Below are 21,296 nucleotides of genomic sequence, written 5' to 3' on the forward strand. Positions count from 1 at the left end.
GAATCAAGTTTGTCAAGAAAAACCATTAACCATTACATGTATTATCGTAAAATGGGTATTTGGGCGGAACCATTGGCCAGCATAACTTGGAGTGGCTCTGATGCAGAAGTATATATTCTTTATTCATGTAAATAAGCAGAATGAATGAATTAATGAACGAACAAACAAACAAATGAATAGAATATGAAAAAAATCTTTCTTATATTCTGGAAAACAATTCTGGTTTACTGGAGAAGTTTCAGATGCAAGCCTAGTAAAGGGCACACTGCACATCTACACTAACACAATCATTTCCAGAACTATAAACCCTCTCTAAATCTGGGGAGAAAAATTTGTGTCAATAAAGAGACTAAAAGGAGCATCATTTCAAAAGGATATCATGTGACATGGATGAAGTGAATATGGCTTCTTCATAGATGGCTTAAAAATAATGTGGTGACATTTATGGAAATTAATTTGTCAATATGTAGCAGGCACATTTAAATAGCAATTCCTATTGACCCAGTAATTCCCCATCTATGAATCTCTCTTCAGGGAAACAGGCATAAATTTGGGGAGGAAACGAAAGGTAACTTTTTAAGATGTTCCTTGCAGAATTATTTATAATAGCAAAAACTAAATATAACCTATCAAACAGTATGAAAAGCATTAATAAGATATACTACAATTTATAATGGAATACTAAGTGGTCTAAAATATTTATAAAGAATAGCTTAGCTCAGTCAGTTAAGCCTCCAACTCTTGATTTCAGCTCAGGTCATGATCTCATGGTTTGTGAGTTCGAGCCCCACATCCCTGCATTGACAGTGCAGAGCCTGCTTGGGATTCTGTCTGTCTGTCTCTCTCTCTCTGCCCCTCCCCTGCCTGCTTTCTCTCAAAATAAATAAACATTTAAAAAATTAAAAAACAAAAAGAATAGCTTACCCTTATACACTACAAATTATATGACAGGCATTGAATAACTTCACATAGAGTAAGTGGCAAAGGCAGGAGTAAAACCTAGGAAGATGGACTCCAGAGTCTATGTTCTAATCACTGTGTAAATGTCATTAGAAAGTGCTTGTGATCAGAAATGACACGACTAAATGTTTTCAAAAGCAGGATACTAACTTGCATGTTCAGGATTACCTTGTGATAGAAAACATACATAAAGGAAAGACTGAACATAATTGTGTAAATGGGTACTAGCTTATTAGTAATAATCACTTTTCTGTTTCTTTGTATCTTTTCTATTTTCTCTGGTTTTTAAGTAACTCTAGTGAATATTTTTAATAATTTAAAGGTATAAATAGCCTTCTATTCTATATTATGCTAATATATGCAAATTCATATTATTTGTAACATAAATAATTATAAATATGAACCTGATATAACAAATTATCTTAAGTAGACACCCAATATTGCTAGGTGCTATAGATTTGACATACCTCAAAGTCAGTGGTTTCTCAAATTTTAGATTGTTCCAATCCTATTTTATCTATAGATGTGATATTTCAAATCTCTTAAAGCAGAAATCACCTAAACTTTGTGAAACAAATGGAATTAAAATGTCAGGAACTTTAGATGCAGTATTAAAATATTAAGCACCACAATAGAAGTCCTGATAGAAAATTTAGCAAGTTCCATGTTTCTTATTGAATATGACAGAGTTAAAGGGACAGAAACAAGTGGGATGGTTTTCTTTTCAGGAGTACCTGATCTGCTGAATGACTTTAATGTGCAGAATACAACTTTGGAAATTTGGGGAAATAAAGCAGAGATGGAACAGAAAGGAGAAAAGGGAGAATACACGGGATTAGCCTAAAAATTAAAACTGAGAGAGAATGAGATTGGAAGAAGGAAAGCTGGGGAGGAAGTCAAATGGGACACAGTAGGAAATGGCACACACTTTGGAGCTACATTCAAATCCATTATAATAAATAAATTCCAGGTTATCCTTATCTAGTGATTATCTCCATGAAAGAGGTCAAAGTGGGCAGAAATCAAAACCCATTTTTACAACCACAGTAAACTTACTCTACTAAAGTCTATCTATACAGTGCCAGGCACATTCATTACAATGATCGTCTGTCACAAGCAAATCTTTAAACATACTTGATAATATAAGACCTTCAAATGTTAGGTAGTAATTAACAAGATAGAGTCTCTCATTGGTTTACCCTTTTTTTCTGCATGACTTCAATTGACAGTACCCAATCGTTTTCAAATAAACATTTATGAAAGAGCAGAGACATCAGTTTAACCTGCCATTTTACAAAACTGACAGTAACTTGGGAAAAGAAAACTAGATTTGTGTGTGTGAACCCTAAATGCTTACTCTAAGCAGTATGCTATGTTTAGCTGATTCAGCAATACCTTTACCAACTCTTTGTCAATTTAGTCCCAGAATACATCTTTTCTTAGGCATTTTAGTTGGATGTTGCAAAAAGGTTACTGTAACAGTATTCATTTATAAATAATTAATGACACAATAAAGAAGCCTGGATAGGACAATGTAGCCAGTGAATAAATAAGAACAAAGAAAATTAGCAGGAATACAATTTGATTTTCATAACACAATGAGAGCTAGCTTTTTAGTTTGATGGCTTTACGAAAACACTTCTATTTTTTGTGTGTTATCTAATTTAACTACTATTTTTTTGTGTTATCTAATTGCTATGTTGAAGTAGCTAAAAGGTAAACTTTTAAAGTAAGATTTTATAAACTATGAATTACTTGGTTCAGATAAGCTCACAAGTAATTCTTAAAAATTCCTACTTAGCACTGATTTTGTCTTTATGTTGTTGACTTATAAATTAGGTTTGTAACTGAGCAGAGCTTAGACAGCCAACATTCTGAGAGTAGCAAGGGTAAAATGTACAAAGAAAACCCTGAAGTCCCCTGAGATAAGCACAGTATAGGAAGCAAAGTCTTGCTTCTTGGTCTCTCATTCTCTCTCTCTCTCTCCCTAAGTAGACTGGCAATCATCAGTATGACAAGATCTGAGTAGCCTGAAAATATAAAAACACATGCACTTCTATAATCACAAGACTTGCCTTTCTAACTGCATGGCATCTCTTTTCTTTTCCTTCCTGAGAAATGAAGTATGGATATTTGAAAGGCAACATTTTAAGGTTTGTATATTATGTGCTATAAATGTCTAATGTCATTCACTTTGATTTTTCTGTAATTTCTGGATGTACCTCCAGCATTCTCTTTACTGATTTTGCCTTTAAAAAAGCCACCATCTGAGGTTATAACAAATTCCCTAGCTCTTGCCAATGGTGTTAGTTGTCTTATCATTATATGTCAGTAGTTGAGACAAACAAACAAACAAAAATCAAAGCAATGCTAAAAATAGACAAACAACCAGACAAAATCCTGCTGAATATGTGTCCCAGCAACAAGAAAATGGTAGAACAAATTAAATGCGTAAGTTCATGCAAAATGCATGGTTCAACAAGAAGGAATTTGATTTCCCTCTAAAATCTGTGAAATTGGAAATCAAGCTGCCAATCATTTCTAAGAAATGATTTAAAGTTATATGGTAGAAAGAACAAAAGAACTGAGTACAATTTTATTTTGGATTGGGCATATTTTTAGTGTTGATATATTGCAAAACATTTCATATTCAGAAGTTAGGGCACAGCTACTATGCAAGCATCCAAGGCAATCACTCCAAACACATCAGGTGCACTGTTGAATATGGGCTTATCTTTATGATGATCTCAAATTATCCAAAATTCCTGTTGAAAATTGGACTTTCTTTAGTGATTTGGATTGATGTTAATGTTTTATCTCAAGCAAAGGAATATATTATAGTCCTTACAGTCCTGCACATAGATACAAAGAATTTAGCATCAAGATTTTTTTTTTAATTCTCCTTCAAGTATGAAAACAGCTTAGGTATATCTCTTTTTATCTACCTAAATTGTGAATTGTTTGTTCACTGTAAAATATCAGTGTCCTAAAGACATGCGGGATTTGCAAGATGATACTACAGCCTTTGGCATCCATATATAAGTTTGCATTAATTTTACAGCTATGTCTTTAAGAGATACTCTGCGACCTATGAAGAATTGGCTCTAACTATCCCCTTCCTTGGGGTCTTGAAGAACTGGCTGTTAATGAACTAGACTGTTTCCATCCACCATTACTTTGTTGCTGAAAAGCTTTTCCTACTGTCACGTTGAAATCCACAAACTCTGTGTCTGTAAACACAGCTTTCAGACTCTACAAGTATAAGCTTGCTATTTTTAAAAAGTTATTCTAGAATTGATCCATAATTTTATTAGACCATAAACTACAAAGCAGCATTCTTAGAATTCGAGCAGTATATGTACATTTTAGTGGACATGGTTTGGAGAAACATTCCATTCTATGTACACAATATTTTCCTTTTATTTCCATGCCTAAAATCCAGATGTTTTGTTATTAACAATTACCCCCCCCCAAAAAAAAGAAAGAGAGAGAGAGAGAGAGAGAGAGAGATAAGAAGTGACACTGAGACTGAAACATAGATGAGAAGTATTTTATTACATGGTGACAAATATAGCTTATAAGTTACTAACAAATGGACTATACTTTTTCTTTTTTCTTCTTAATATTTACAGACATATCAGGAGATTCTATACAGCCATCCTGGAAAACTCACCTGGAAAATGAAAATGGCTAAATGTCTCCTACTTAGTTATAATTATAAGTTAAGCTGTTTTCTGTCATCTGAATGAAAACTACTTAGGTGGTAAAATTTAGATTTCAAACATACAAAATAATTTAAAAGTACCTCTGTGAGGAACAATTATAATTGTGAATTCCCATTAGTGTGCCATATTCCCCTATTCTTATGTCTTTTCATATTTATCCCCAATTCATTCCTGACTCTAGGTTGTTACTAGAGATAAAATATTGTGTGAATTTTCATTTATTATTTTAACTTGGCCAAATATTTTAAGGCTACTTGGAAGATGAATAAGAAGGAAGCTTCCTTTTATTCTCCCGATATATCAGAACTCGAAAATAGGAAAATTATTTCTCACTTTGGTCATATAATTTGAATGTTCTATCACTTCTAATCAAATATGTCATAAAAAATACACTGACTTGATAAATCCATACAATGCAACTCTTTGGGGAGTTACAGAGGCAGAGCTAATGAAAGCACTACTAAATTCTTTATTAGAATAATGAATATATTTTGAATTAATAATGACTTGAAAAGTGTTATTCATCCTCAAGATATACACCATAAACCAGAAAATAAAAGAAAAAAACTGGCTAGGAATTACATTTCCAGACATCATTTAATAATAAACATCAAGCAGAGTTTGGAGTTAACTTAGAATTACTGAACAGGGTCAGAATCACCACCTTGATGGATTAAGGTACAGTGCATTCTTACTGTTTTTATGGTGTGCATAAGACTGCCCATAGTTTGAAATGTCTGCTTGTAAGAAATAAGTTCTACTATCCCTCCAAATTCTTTGAAAATTATATTCATTTAAATCAGCTAGTATCTTTGGCGGTTGCTGCTTTCTGATTTTAGTGCATATAAATTGACAGCTAACTCGAAGATTTAGAATTTTCTACTTCAGTGCTAGGCCAGATATGAATTTATGTATTTTCCCCACATTCTTCCCCTTGTACAATATTGTTATCCAATTCCATCCACTAGCCTTCCGATTAATACAATGCAGTTGACTTACCAAAGCATAGCCAAGGGAGAGATGGATTAATATGTCAACTAAAATTGACAATTGGATGCCTAGTACCAGTTTGGTATAATTCCATGGGGTTTTGAGACTTCTGGGTGGGTATTTTTAGTCAAGAAAAAAAATGTTTCAGTAAAGGTGCATAATTGCCTTGTATCTTGAAGATTCCTGCATATTGATACAATGCTTATGTGAAAGACTAAAAACATTGTGTGTGATTTAGATATTTTTAAAGTTACTACTATGCAGTGAATATATTATACTCCTATATTTGCTCGTTTTCTCCACTATGGAAGGAGACTGCAAAAGCCAAACACTTTGTAAAGACACAGATCAATATGAAACGCCCAACACACTGGATTATGAACTTCAGGGCTGCAGGTCTTGAAGCAGGCATGAAGGGTTCTGGCTGCACTCACAATTAGCATGGTGAGGAAACAATTCAAAGCACAATACACACACACACACACACACCTATGTATTATATATATATAGTCCTCTGGACAAATACATCCTAAATAGAACTTCACATGTAATATTTTGAAATGATTTGGAGGCTGATGTTTCTATTTCTACAGTTCACTTACCTGAAGAAGGAGATTGAGAAAGTACACAAGAGAGGATTGGGAGAGAAAACTAATCTCTGGTTGGACAAAACCAGAGTAGGGCACATTATACTCAATAGAAATTGTTAGAATATACAAAATGATCAGAGAGGATATAGCTGCAAAGCTCAGTGGGTATGTAAAGAATTCTCTTATAATAGAAGCCACTATCAGTGACCAGGCAATATGTTCTAGAAAGCAAAACACGGATCACCCCATGTTACACAGGAGACTGAATTCAGGGCAGATTGTATTCCCTCGTTCCTACTTCCATTCAAGAGAGGCAAAGTACATTCAGGCTCTGGGGTAAAAGCACTGCATATCTGGTTTTAGAAAACATTTCTAGCCAGATTTTTCAAAGAGCACATTTAAAGAAATCTGCTAGGAGCAATGACAGTCAAAATTGTTCCTACAAAGAAATATAATGATTTGCAGAAGTATGGTGGAGGCAACTAGCATAAATGAAAATGAAGGGTTTAAACAGCACGGGTAGTTTGCTACGTCCATTATGTGTTCATTCTATCATCAGATGGTCAACATATTCACAGAGAACATGAATGAACAGAGTCAGTTGTGACAAAATTGTAGAGTGCCCTCTCTAGCTGCCTTCTAATTTGTCTTCTAAGAGAAAGATGAAGAAAATAACCGTAAAGAATAAGCTCTAATTATGATGAGGGGAAATTATTCCTCAAGTTGAAGCATAAGCAGTCTCCACTTTCCAAATAAGCATTATTTTCTCTAAATATTAGTTGCCCTGTAACTTTTCTTTCAGCCACTTTTTTCCCTGGGTGGGGGGGGGAATCCTGCTTTTGTGCAAGACATTAAAAATGGCCATTGGATTTCAATGCTTCGTAACAAAAATGTTTCCAGATCTTCCTTCTCTTCCTTATTTTTAAAACAGCTATACCCAAAAGAAGAGACTGTTCAAGCCCTTATGAAAATTTTCAAACTTTACTTGGGAATAAGAATTCTGAGCTATGGCTATCTTTTTTCTTTTCAAACAACACATACAATTTCAACTGAATCAATCAATATCATTAAATACATTTAAAATGCACTGACTTTATAACTCCATCTCTAATAAAGAGAAAATTTATTTATACCTACAGTAACTCTTTCACCAAAAATTGATTGAGCAATTAATTTGAGTCAGGTATTCTGCTGAGCACAGAAAGATAATAGGAAGATGTTCTTCCTACAAGTAGTTCACATTCCTTCTGGAAAGACACATATACAAATAGGCACAATAATATGTGAACACAGATGTCATCACAGCCTCCAACATGGTGGTGGGAGATGGTTAAATGGTAAAAACACAGGCTTCTGTGGTCTGACAGATATAGAATAATGCTTCTCCACAAGATCTACCTAATAGACCACCCCAGCTCTGGAAGTTTTTCTTTCTGAAAAGTAGCACTCTTTTCTCTGCCTGAAGAGTAGCAAATAGCAGCATGAAAAGAAATTAAAAGTAGCTTCCTATCCAAAGGTACAACTGGTCAGAGACATAAATATAGCTAAAATAATATAGATAGCAGAATTCCTCAGAGCCCTGCAAGTAGTAATGATCTACACAATCTGATGGAAAAAAAAATAGACATTTCCCAACATATTAAAGAAAAGTAACTCCTATTATAAACAGAGACTGGACAGGGGTGCCTGGTTGGCTCAGTCTGTTAAGCATCTGACTTCGGTTCAGGTCATGATCTCGCCGTTGATAGGTTTGAGCCCTGCGTTGGGCTCCATGCTTTAATTAGTATTAAGAATGCAAAGACAGGGGCACCTGGATGGCTCAGTCGGTTAGGCGTCCGACTTCGGCTCAGGTCATGATCTCACGGTCCGTGAGTTCGAGCCCCGCGTCGGGCTCTGTGCTGACAGCTCAGAGCCTGGGACCCGTTTCAGATTCTGTGTCTCCCTCTCTCTCTGCCCCTCCCCTGTTCATGCTCTGTCTCTCCCTGTCTCAAAAATAAATAAATGTTAAAAAAAAATTAAAAAAAAAAAAAAGAATGCAAAGACAAAAAAAAAAAAGACTGAGTGTGAACAAAGTACTTCACAGGAAGAAGAAGAAGAGAGAAGAAAGAAGAAAAAAAGAAGAAAGAAAGAAAGAAGAAGAAGAAGAAGAAAGAAGAATGTTGACTGTTGAAGAAAAGATATATTCCAAATCAGATCAGCTCATAGGCAGTTTCTTTAGCCACACACTAAAGGCTTCAAAGGTTAAATATGAGGAGGAGGATTGGAAAATAATATGAGCACTCTGCTAATTAGTATTTATGGTTTGCTACCTATAATCATGCTTGAATAAGGAAGCCACATATGCAATTTGTGTTTCACAGTTTGTATTTAATCAGTCTCTCCTATTCCCTTTTCTCAATGTTTGTTTATTTATTTTGAGAGAGAGCGTGCGTGTGCAAGCAGGGGAAGGGCAGAGAGAGAGGGAGAGAGAGAATCCCAAGCAGGCACCATGATGTCAGTCCAGAGCCCTAAGCGAGGCTCAGTTTCACAAACTGTGAGACCGTGACCTGAGCTGAAATAAAAAATTGAGTGCTTAACTGAGTGAGTCACCCAGGCGTCCTTCTACTATTCCCTTTTTTATAATTTTTTTCTGGATTAATTAATTAATCTGTTATTCCTATGGATAGAAGTCTGATCAAGGTGGTCCCTAGTTTTGGGTATCCTAAACGGGAAAAAAATATGTATTCTAGGAAATACACCATTCCATTGTTTACTACACTAAACAAGTGGAAACAGACTAAATACCAATAAAAACAATAAGTAAGTAATTGACAGCCACCTACGGCAACATTAAAAGTTTAAGGTATAGGGTATAAAATAAGACATAAATGTTTAAGGTCAATCTGGCTGTTTAGATGTATAAAGAGAACAAGTGAATAAAATCAAGCTGCACGTTATAAAGATAAAATTTTTCTTAAAAAAATATATCTGGCTTTCTATATATGAGAAAGTATGTAAAAAGAAAACACTGATAGAATATACATCAGGCTGTTTAAAATGTTTACTTCAGCATTTGGGAACTGATGTAATTGAATAGTTTTCTACTTTCTCTACACATTTTCCCCATAGCTTCATCACGTACAACTTTAATGCTTACATTCTTCGCACAAAAACATGTTACTTCTGACATTTAAAATCTATTTTCAAAATAGAATAAATGCAGCATTCAAAATGAGCAGAATAAATGTGAAGAATCTCCAAAAGAATGTTGCTCACCCATGGTTATCCCCGTCACCTGTGCTACAGCCTACACTCCATAAAGATAGGCCAAGGTGAATATGGGATGCAAACAAGGGAGCAGCCAACCTGACACATGGAAGCTGGTAGATGAAGTAGGACAGGGCAGAGAAGGGTCAAGAAAGTGGGAAGAGATCTCCGAGGAGAAAACTTTTTAAGAAGAGCTCACCAAACAGACAGGGTTGGAAAACACATCCAAGCCTGATTAAATAGTACTAAAAAGAGCATGGAGTGTGAAACTTCATCATGTGTTCAGAGAACAGTGAACAAGATAGCTGTATAACAGGGTGGGTGGAGAAACGGAACTAAAAACAAGACAGGGAAAGCATAGATTAAGATCAGATTGTAAATGTGTGCAGGGTCCCAGGTGCCATGTTATAGACTTGGAACGTTTTTAAGCACGACAGGCACTATCAGACATATATTTTTGAAGGTTATGCTATTGGCAAGCAGGAAGAAGAACTAGACCAAGGGAATGTTCTTAGATTTTGAAACGTTTTTATTTCAAGATGAGAAGGCCTTTTTGGAGGAGATGTTCAGTAAAAGATGGAGGCAATATGTCCCAGGCTTGGATGAAAATGTTTTTAAACATATGTTTTATCATTAATATCAGGGAGCATATGCTCAAATCCTATATACAGCATATTCTTGGCTTATCACCAAAAATTATTTATTAAGCACCCACCTGCGTATGAAGTTATGGCAGAGTCTAAATCCCTTGCAAATGTCAAATATATGTTTTAATTTGTGTGCTGCATAATATGCATAAAGCAATATAACTTCCTTTCGACCCTCTCCAATACAGTCTTGAATCTCAAGAATACTACATACATTAAACTCCATTGTACATTAAGGCAACCTTTTATTTTTAAGAATTTTCTATACAATTCAATTCGAAACAGGTTCATGTTGTAGAGGCCGGGGTGAAAAGTTCTATAGAAAATAGAGAATACATTCACTAGTTGGAGGAAAGTTGTAAGTGAGGAAGGGGGGAAAGAACATACATATGTGAAATGGTTAGTTCCTAAGGCAACATTTAGGCATGAGCATGTCCATGAATTGCAGACTAAGAAAGCCCTGAAGGGCTTCTTGGTTAGGAAAGGATCACCATGAGGTGGTTGGTGAGGAAGGAGGTAAGGTTTTTGTTTTTGTGTCTGTTTTTTTAATACTTTCACTGATAAAATATATCTAAAAGTGCTAACAATTTTAAAAAGCAGAAAACCTAGAACAGCCTTTCAATTACTACCCAGATTTGCAGCTCAATGTGGCCTTGAATTGTTAAACTTTAGTACTTGGTATAATACTTGATATAATTCAGAAATAGAAAAATGCCTTTGAACCCTATGTGACTTTTTAAAAAAATTTAATGAATTTCTTATATTTAAAACACAATAGAATTTCAAATAAGTTACTTTAGGTTCAGTTATGTTTTCTGCTTATCAACATGCCTTAAGGTTAGTTTTCAAATGATCTCTCCTTACAATCATGGTGGAATGAGAGCTAGAATGGGGGCAGAGATGAAGGATACAAAATAAGGACACAAAAAACACTCCCTGTAATTGTAAGATTCTGCTTTTTGACACATCTCCTCCTTCACTTACTTTATTGAGTGTCTCTCACTTTGTTGACCTAGTATTTATGATTAATGTATAATGTCATACATATGTTTAAGAAGTACACTGTTGTGGGCCTAAAATACACCTGTGCCTACAAGGTTCCTGCAGGTTAATGTCTTCTGCTAGGCAAAATGGCCTCATTTGCATTGACTTTCAATGAGCTCCTGCAGGCAAACACCTGAAGCCAATCATCTGCAGATACCTGCCCACGGGCAAAGGTGTGTTATCAGAAAGCCTGTACACTCTTAAGTCTGTAGTGTTTAGCCTCATATGCTGTGTATCACGAAGTCTGACCCATGGAAGCAATGGACAGTGACTGTGCATCCTTGTGGAAACTGACCTGTATCTGAAATGGGTGGCAAAGGCATGGCCAGTGACAGAAATAAATTGCATGATGGAAAAAGTGCTTGGTCTCTAAAGAAAAGTAGTAACAATGAAAAGGAGTTATCTGTATGGACGAGATAAAAACAAAATGAAAGTTGGTGACATGTCAATAACACATATAGGGAATTCATAGAAGAGCATTAAATGTTTGTTGACAGAGAAATACATTATCGTTGTCTTTCAGTAATAGATCTATGTTATTTTATATCATTTTTCCTCATAAATATATTATGAAAATTTTCTTGGCCAAGTCACAAAAAAATTTATTTAGCCATACTTTTATTATGCAAACATTTATTGAGTGTTTACTATGTGGTAAGCTTAGGAAGGGACACTCTTGGTAGAAAAATAGGAAACCTATTAGGAAGACATTAAGAATAAAATAAAATAACCACATTATAATGTGACTGATTCCTATGTCGTAGGACCTATATATATTATAGAATACATATCCTACATATGGGATATATATAATAGAATTATTGGGCTTTTGGTAGTTCATTGGAGGAAGTGATTACTTTTTTGTCAGCTCCTTTTCTTTCCTATTTATATATGATATAGGGTCCATGAATTTAGTCCTTGAACCTCCCCCTCTTCTCTATTTACACTCTCCCTAGGTAATCTCAATCAATCTTTTGGCTTTTAAGAGTCATCAATACACTCCTGACTCCCAACCTCCCAATGCATGTATCCATCTATCTATGTGACAGTTCTACCTGTAGGCATCTCAAGGCTTTATGATGGCTAAAGCATAACTCTCTATATAGGACACCTCTACACACAATCTGCTCCTACCCTAGTTGAATGCATTCATTGAATTGCTCAGGACAAAAATTTATCTTTTGCTCCTATCTTTTCTTTACATGCCATACCCAATATATCAGCAAGTAACATAACCTCTAACTTTTGAATTCATCCTGAATTTGATTAGTTTCCATAACTAAGTCCTCATCATCTTTCATACTTCGATAATCTCCCCACTGGTCTCCTGACTTCCATTTCTGACCCTTTAATCTATCCCCACTTGGCAGCCAAGTGACCTTTCTAAATCTTAAAACAGATCATATCACTTCCTGTCTCAACATTTCCAATGACTTCCAGGCACATAAAGTGTAAACTCAATGCCATGATCTCAAAATTCCCTACTTCATCTGGCTTCTGCCTCACTCTGAGTTCCTCTCTCACTCCTGCCCTCCTCACCACTTTTGCTTTTACTACTCTTGTCTTTTTGTGCTTAGAAGCTTTACATTTGCCGTGGCTCACTCTATTACCCCATTTGGAAGTTTTCTCAACTATCCCTTCCTCAAAGTGCCTCTCTGACACTTACCTAAGGTAACTCACTCATATTCTCTACCCTCTATCAGCTTTCTTCATGTAACACAGTCATGCCTTTAAAATTGTGTATATTTATTTTTATTGCTTCTTCCAAAGACATTAAGCTTCTCGTGAGGGCAAAGCTTTCTATTTTCATTCGTTTCTCCCTAAGTTGGGAAATGTGCTTGGAACGTAGTGAACATCCAATAGACATTTTTGGAGTGCATGAATGAAAGAATTTGATCTTGATTATGAAGGATGACTAAAAATGTTGCCCAAGTAGAGGATATCCCAGAAACGTATGGTGAGTAAAATCTTGGAGGTGTAAACAGCATGGGACATTCACAAATGGTTAACAGTTCTCTGTGGGTAAAGCGTTCCTGAAATCATAATAAAGATTCAGATAATTGTGTAAATTCCATTCACACATAGACTCTGAACCAAATAAAGAGAAGCAAATGAACAGAATTAAATCTTCATTGTAACCCTTTATAATCGTCCACATTATTCCCGCAGTCTGTAAAATAAAAACTAAAGGACAATGAAAATGATTCCATCCGACAGTTAATGAAGTATACTCTTTCTTGACTGTTCATAATTTGTCCCTAAATGTCATTGACAGCATCACGATGCATATGTAAAGGTGGAACTAAACTCCCTGGGTGTGACAGGTAATCCTTGTGCCAACAAATACAAGCTTGGCCAGGGACACTCATATTTAAGACTCGTCACATTCTGTGGCTTAGTCTCTTCATCTCTCTGGCTGCATGGAGCCTTACCTCAAACAGAGCCACCTGATGTTGTCCTGTTAGATGCCAGGTGAATCTGTCTACTGCTGGCAAATTCAGAACTGCGGAGAGCTGCACTGCAGCATGTTAGTATTTCTTCTGTCCACCCAGTTGCAGTTTACTTTATAGCAACTCCTCTGGCCTCAAGGACTTGAAAATCTACAGGATCCATTTCTGATAATACTTTATTAGTGGCACAATAAACAAGATATGGAGTGCAGAGTTCCCAGTTGGTCACAACGTGTGGATCATTTCACCTTCCCCCTTAGTTTCATCTATGGCTCATGAAAGCATTCAGTGTAACAGTTTGGAAACAGAAGACAATGCCTATCACAAGACTTGTTGCTTGACAATTACTTGGACATGATTTCTTGGTTATATTTAGAGGACCCACCCTAAAGGGTCAACGTGATTATGTGGAGTCCTATGTACCAAGCTCATAGTTTAACAAGGTTAAAATTTATATGCCAGTCTGATTGCTAAGGAAGAAATGATTCCTAGAAGAGTCAGATATTTAGAAAAATATTTATTTTGAGAACTGTAAACTCTATCACAGAAGACAACTTACTTTTCTCATGTTCTACTCTATTTCTAGAACCTAGCCTTATCTTAAAGTTTTTTTTTTGTTTTTTTTTTTAACTATTTTTTTTTTCAACGTTTATTTATTTTTGGGACAGAGAGAGACAGAGCATGAACGGGGGAGGGGCAGAGAGAGAGGGAGACACAGAATCGGAAACAGGCTCCAGGCTCCGAGCCATCAGCCCGGAGCCCGACGCGGGGCTCGAACTCACGGACCGCGAGATCGTGACCTGGCTGAAGTTGGACGCTTAACCGACTGCGCCACCCAGGCGCCCCTTAAAGTTTTTAATAAAACTTCTAATTAATTAGTTAATCTCAGTTTTCCACATTAAATGGTATACTCAGGGCAGGCACTTGGCCTAAAATAAATTTTGGACAATCACTACACTATTCCGTAGAACTCTCTGCACTGACGAAAATATTCTATAAATTCTACCATGCTGTCCCACATGGTAACCACAAGACTGTGTGACTAGTGAGAACATGAAATGCAGCTAAAGCAAATGAAGAACTAAATTTTTAATGTTTTGTGAGTTTATTTACTTGAGAGAGAGAGAGCACAGAGGTGCAGGAGAGGTACAGAGAGAGAAGGAGAGAGAGAATCCCAAGCAGCCTCTGTGCTGTCAGCGCAGAATCCTACACGGGGTCAGCCTCAGGAACTGTGAGATCATGACCTGAGCCAAAATCAAGAGTTGGACTCAATGGATAGAGCTACCCAGGTGCCACTAAATTTTTAATTTTTAAGAACATTATTTTATATATAAATAGTCACATATGACTAGTGGTTAGTGTATTGGACAGCACAGATCTATAGTACTCAGAGTAATGTGAACTTTTTATCATATAATGTACAATATATGTATTTTAAGTTGCCAATAAACCCTTTTATTATTTGAAACATATACACACATAAAACAGGACTGAGACCTTTTGGAATTGACTCTGCCTGTTAATGGACAAGACACCTGGAATAGATTTTTTTAATTTTCCCTAAAGTTTTGCTTGAATTTTCTGTTAACAAAATACTCCTTAGCATCCACAAGAACCTACTGAAATGGAAATTATACATTTTTAGTACAAAATAAAGTCTTTAATAAAAAAATATTTAATATCTTCTCCTTCATTGTTTATACGAAGAGGATGGACAAGGATTGTCTATAGTTTTCTTTCTTGACAAAAAGAAAATTTTCACAGACCCATGAATGATGATCCTTTCTTCTATTAACCCATTCATGTGAAGATGAAGAGAATGAGGATGGAGTGTTTTATAACCATTCTCCAACGTTAAGTTGTGAATGAAGACAATACGTTTATTAACTTGCTAGACACTTTCCCACAGTCTCTCCTGCAGCTGTACAAACTGCCCCTCACCATTGACAAGTTCATTTTAAACACAAGTTATGACCTGCTCTCCCTAAGTCCTTTGCTATAAAATCCCAGCTTACTTCCCACTTTCACCCTGGGTCACAAAGAATTTTATTGGAAACCTAAGTAAAACCTAACATCTCCATGAACTACTGTGAATGTCTGCTGCTTTGTGTAAAGAACTAACCAAGGTTTCCTGGGACCACTCTGGAAAACACTGTCGTTCCACGTCTATTGCAAGAGTTTCCTTTGTGAATTTCACCTTTGTGGGATAAAGATGAAGAACTATGTGTAGTAGAGAGGGAACAGAGTATTAACTGGATTTGTGTTTCATCAGATATTAGCTACTTGCACGACACACCTGAAGCATGTGACAGTCATCGTCACCCTGTAAAAACAAATGTTAATCAAGATTCAATTTTTGCTTCATTTCACTAGGCATGAAATATCTGCACTGACTTCCAAGTAGTTGTTTTTAAATTTTTCTTAAACAAAAATATTTTTTCAATGTTTCATTTATACCCCATGCAGTTCTTATGCAGTAATTACTGTGGAACAGTAATATTTGGAACAATTAAGGCATACTCCATATATCATCCTGGTTTTTTGCCAAACATCTGATTTCCACTAACACCTCAAGGTGTGTGAGTCCCAAAACTCCGGCCTTGACTTTTCCACTAAGTTCTAGTCCAACATTTCACTAGACTATGAATCCCTTGAAGAGAGAATCACCTCTATTCACTGCTCATTTTTAAGGTCCAGTAGAATGCTTAGTACACACAATATTAGTGACTAAATTTTTAACTGCTTTCTGTAAAGTGACAATTAAAACCATCACCTTCCTGCACCAAATTGCTTCTCTTCCACTTTAATTCTTGTGAGTCCACCACTTTCTACAAGTCACCTGTGTTAGCAATCTTTTTTTTTTAAACTGAGTTGAATCCTCAGCAGCTTTTTTTTTTAAGTTTATTTAATTTTGAGACAGAGAGAGACAGAGCATGAATGGGGGAGGGGCAGAGAGAGAGGGAGACACAGAATCGGAAGCAGGCTCCAGGCTCTGAGCCATCAGCCCAGAGCCCGACGCGGGGCTCGAACCCACGGACCGTGAGATCGTGACCTGAGCTGAAGTCGGATGCTTAACCAACTGAGCCACCCAGGCGCCCCCGCAATCTTGAAGTCATCTTCAATTTGATGCCTATCTTCCTCCCTTTGCCAGACAGATGTCAGATTGTGTCGATCTTTAACAAAACCGAGTCATTGCTCCCATTTATCTTATCTCATTCCCACTGCCTATTTTCGGCCTTCATTAATGCTGTGGACTGAACTGTGTTCCTCCCGCCCCAAAGGTAGGTGTTGAAGCCCTAACCCCAATGTAACTGTATTTGGAGATAGGGTTTGTAAGGAGATAAATAAGATTAAATGGGGTCATGGGTATTGGCCCTGATCAAAGAAGAGACAGCAGAGAAGGCTGCCCCTCCCTCTCTCCCTCCAACTTTCTCTCAGAGAAAAAAGAAGAGGTCATGTGAGCATACAGCAAGATGACAGTCACCTGCAGGCCAGGAAGAGCATTCTCACCAGAAAGTGACCATATTAGCACTCTGATCTCAGACTTCCAGCCTCCAGAATTATGGAAAGACAAATGTGTACTGTTTAAGCCATCCGTCTCTGGTATTTTGCTGTGGCAGCCAGAGCTAAAATGATCACCTTCTGCCTGGAATATTATATCACCTTTTGTACAGGGATTATAACTAGGCCTCTTCTTTATATCAACCTATTTAGGATTCTATAAGCAGATATTCCAGGAACAGCACTGACTTTGTCACTTTTCTGCTCAGATGTATCTAATATCTTCTCATGTTTATGACGTAGTCTTGGTGAATAAATCACTGTTATTACATGCCAGGCACTAAGCATTCTACCTGCATTAATGCATTTGATATTCATAACTATATAAAGTATGTGATTTTTTTAATCCTCAATTTTCAGAGACACTAAGTAATTTGCCCAATATCACCAAACTAATAATAGAAACAGGGTGTAACACCAGGCTTTCCTGACCACGGGCCACAATTTAACACTATATTATATAGGTTTCCTTGACCTGGCATGGAAGGGAAGTAAAAACTCAGAAGAAGGCTATTACAATATTCCAGGTGAGACAGACATCATATGGCTAGTTGGCAGAGACAGTAGACATTAATGAACAGAATCTGAAGATGTATCACAGGTAAAAATCAACTAGATCTGAGGATCCATTCCAAGTCATGGAGTATAACAGGGTCTACAACAATCTTAATGAAAATCTCAGCTTCAGGAGATGCTACAAATTGGTATTTCATTGATTCTTATCAAATGCATCACATACTATATTACCTTTCTAAAAATTATGAAACATCACATTTTATAATAGATATCCTCTTTTGGGATTCACCTTGATTGTGACATTGTTTTCCTAAATATTTATTTTCACTTTACCACTTCCTTGGTATAACTAAGCACCCATCACCTTTGGTTTCATTTAGTTAGTACTGTGATATTTAGATTTCTTTTCCTAATTGAACATTCAGAATCTTCCTCCTGTATTTCCTATTGATTTTTACTCAATGTCTGCCTTATAACCAGTGCTCAATGACTGTGAAGAACCACAGAATATAGTAAAAATCTTTAGTTTTACTCTCAGTAAAAATTTATAGCTTGAAAAATAATAAATTTGCTAATAAGTTCTTGAAAGAAATTCTTTTTTTAATTTTTTTAATGTTTATTTATTTTTGAGAGACAGAGCATTATCAGGGGAAGGGCAGAGAGAAGGAGACACAGAATCTGAAGCAGGCTCCAGGCTCTGAGCTGTCAGCACAGAGCCCAATGTGGGGCTCAAACTCACGAAGCACGAGACCATGACCTGAGCTAAAGTCGGACACTTAACTGTCTGAGCTACCCAGACACCCCAAAAGAAATTCTTTAATAAATATTTTTCAATCAAAATTATTAATTTGTTATTATATAAATGAAAGCCTATAAAATCTTCTTAGAGGCTTTTTTTATTTTTTTTAATCCTAGAAGTATCCTACTCCTAACATGTTTAATGATATCCTCCTCAGTTTTTCACTTTTTTTTCATTTTTTTTAAAGTTTATTTATTTTTGAGAGAGAGGGAGACAGAGCATGAGTCGGGGAGGAGCAGAGAGAGGGAAACACAGAATCCAAAGCAGGGTCCAGGCTCTGAGCTGTCAGCACAGAGCCTGACGTGGGGCTCGAACCCACAAACCATGAGATCATGACCTGAGGCGAAGTTGATGCCTAACTGACTGAGATACCCAGGCGCCCCATCCTCAGTTTTTCAAAGAAAAGCTCTTATCCAACTGCAACTAAAATGATCACAAACATTGTTATTATGGTGAAACATCATTGAAATTAAGAGGCCATAAACACAGCTTAGGGGCACCATCATTCACAATCACTATGTCTGTCAGGAATTTTGAAGTCATATAGAAAGAGAATTCAGGCCAGAGCCTTTTTTAAAATTGTGTCCAGAAATTATTTCATAAGTTTCAACATTTTTCTGTAACTAATACTTTAAGTTTTATAGTATTGTGCAACACAGATACTGCTAAATGAAATTTGTAGAATTAATTTGATCAGAAAGTCAAAATAAAAAGCTAAGTCCTTCTAGGAACACTTAGGAACAATTCTTTTCAGAGTATATGCATGCCTTACAAGAAAAATTTTTCTCCAATGAATTCTTTTATTGATAAAGCTCATAAACTGACACATTTTCAACTGGACAGGAGAAAACTAGCCACTTTTTTTTTTTAATGTTTATTTATTTTTGAGAGAGAGTGAGACAGAGCATGAGCAGGGGAGGGCCAGAGAGAGAGGGAGACACAGAATCGGAAGCAGGCTCCAGGCTGAGAGCTGTCAGCACAGAGCTGGATGTGGTGCTCAAACCATGAACTCTGAGATCATGACCTGAGCTGAAGTTGGACACTTAACCGACTGAGCCATCCGGGCGCCCTGCCACTTTCCTTTTTGATTGCTGTTACTTCTAGTCACTGAAACTCATAGCAGATATATGTGCCTCCTACAACCACTGAAGGATAGTCATGTATGGTTGTGTTCTAGAAAACACACATTGCTGACTATAAAACTCATCACTTACATCCAGAATATTAAGGTATTCCACATGGATAAGCTTACTGAGAAAACTTCTCAAACGTCAGAAAAAATAGCCCCTATCTCTCATTAATGCTAATAGTGTCATAGGGACTTAGAAGACTATAAACCTCGTTAAACATTCTAATGCAGCTAAAAGCTTAAGACAAAGAGTAAGCCTTGCAGAGTTTTAAAACAAGAAGAAAATAAACTTGAAGAGCTAGAAAAAAAAAGAAAAAAATGAAAAACAATAGAGACCACCTGACCCATTCCTACTTAGCAGGAGTAATATCTCTATTCTCATTAAGGCAGGAATTATGTCTATCCTGAACGCTACTCTATCTCCAGCTCTGGCACAGAGCCTAAAACATCATGGATATAAATATAAACATAAATATAAATATAAATATAAATATAAATATAAATATAAATATAAATCGTATAAATATAAATATATGCTAATTGAATGAATAAAGCCAATGAGATTTTTTAGACTATTTTTTAGTACACTTTTAGGTTCACAGTACAGTTGGGAGGATGTTACAATGATATCACATATACTTTTGCCCTTACACATGCATCAATTTTCCCATTATCAATATCCCACACCAAAGTGACACATTTGTTACAATAAACAAACTTAGGTCTTGCCAGTGTTTATCACTCGAAATACATAGTTTACTTTAGGGTTCACCCTTGGTTTTGTACATTCTATGAGTTTGGATAAGTTTATAATGGTATGTATCCACCGTTACAGTATCATAGAGAATATTTTCACTACCTCGTAAGTCCCATGTTCAGCCGGTTCATCCCTCTCTTCCCACTGATCCTGGATAACTACTGACCTTTTTACTGTCTCCCTAATTAACCTTCTATAGGATGTCATATAAAGGAATCATGCAGTAGGTATATTTTCAGATTTGTTTCTTTCATTTAGTAATATGCATTTAAGTTCACCATATGTCGTTGTGACGTGATAGTTCATTTCCTCTTGGCATGAAATAACATCCATTGTCTGAATATAACACTATTTACCCATTCACCTTATAAAGGACAATTTGGCTGCTTTCAAGTTTTAGCAATTTTGAGTAAAGGTGCTGTAAACATCCATGTGCGGGTTTTTGTGTAGACATATGTTTTTCACTCATTTGGGTAAATACCAAAGGGTGCAGTTGCTGAATCATGTGATAAAAGCATGTCTAATTTTCTAAGGAAACACCAAACTGTCTTCTAAAGTGGCTGTACTATTTTCTGTTCATACCAGAAATGAATGAGAGTTTCTGTTGTGACACATTCTCACCAGCATTTTGATATTTTCAGTGATCTGGATTTGGGTCATTCTAATAGATGTGCAACGGTGTCTAGCTGTTGTTTTAATTTGCATTTCTCTGATGACATATGTAGAGCATCTTTTCACATGACTATTTGTCATCTGTATATCTTCTTTGTATCTGTATATGTCAGATAAGGCTTTTCGACCATTTTTTTTAATTGGATTGTTTTCTTACTGAGTTTAAAGAATTCTTTGTATACTTTGGAAAATAGCCCTTTATCAGATGTC

At 36.1% G+C, this 21,296-nt stretch overlaps 1 long non-coding RNA gene across 1 annotated transcript; it reads right to left on the reverse strand.

The window, feature by feature from the left end:
- Positions 1-8,708: 8,708 nt before the first annotated feature.
- On the reverse strand, positions 8,709-18,841 carry LOC115520081. The gene is made up of 3 exons (XR_003970686.1): positions 18,831-18,841; positions 10,223-10,226; positions 8,709-8,772 (listed from the first exon to the last, which is right to left on the reverse strand). It is a non-coding gene; the product is annotated as an uncharacterized LOC115520081 (long non-coding RNA).
- Between the last annotated feature and the right edge of the window lie 2,455 nt (positions 18,842-21,296).

This window comes from Lynx canadensis, chromosome C1 (assembly GCF_007474595.2).
Source record: "Lynx canadensis isolate LIC74 chromosome C1, mLynCan4.pri.v2, whole genome shotgun sequence".
NCBI lineage: Eukaryota > Metazoa > Chordata > Mammalia > Carnivora > Felidae > Lynx > Lynx canadensis.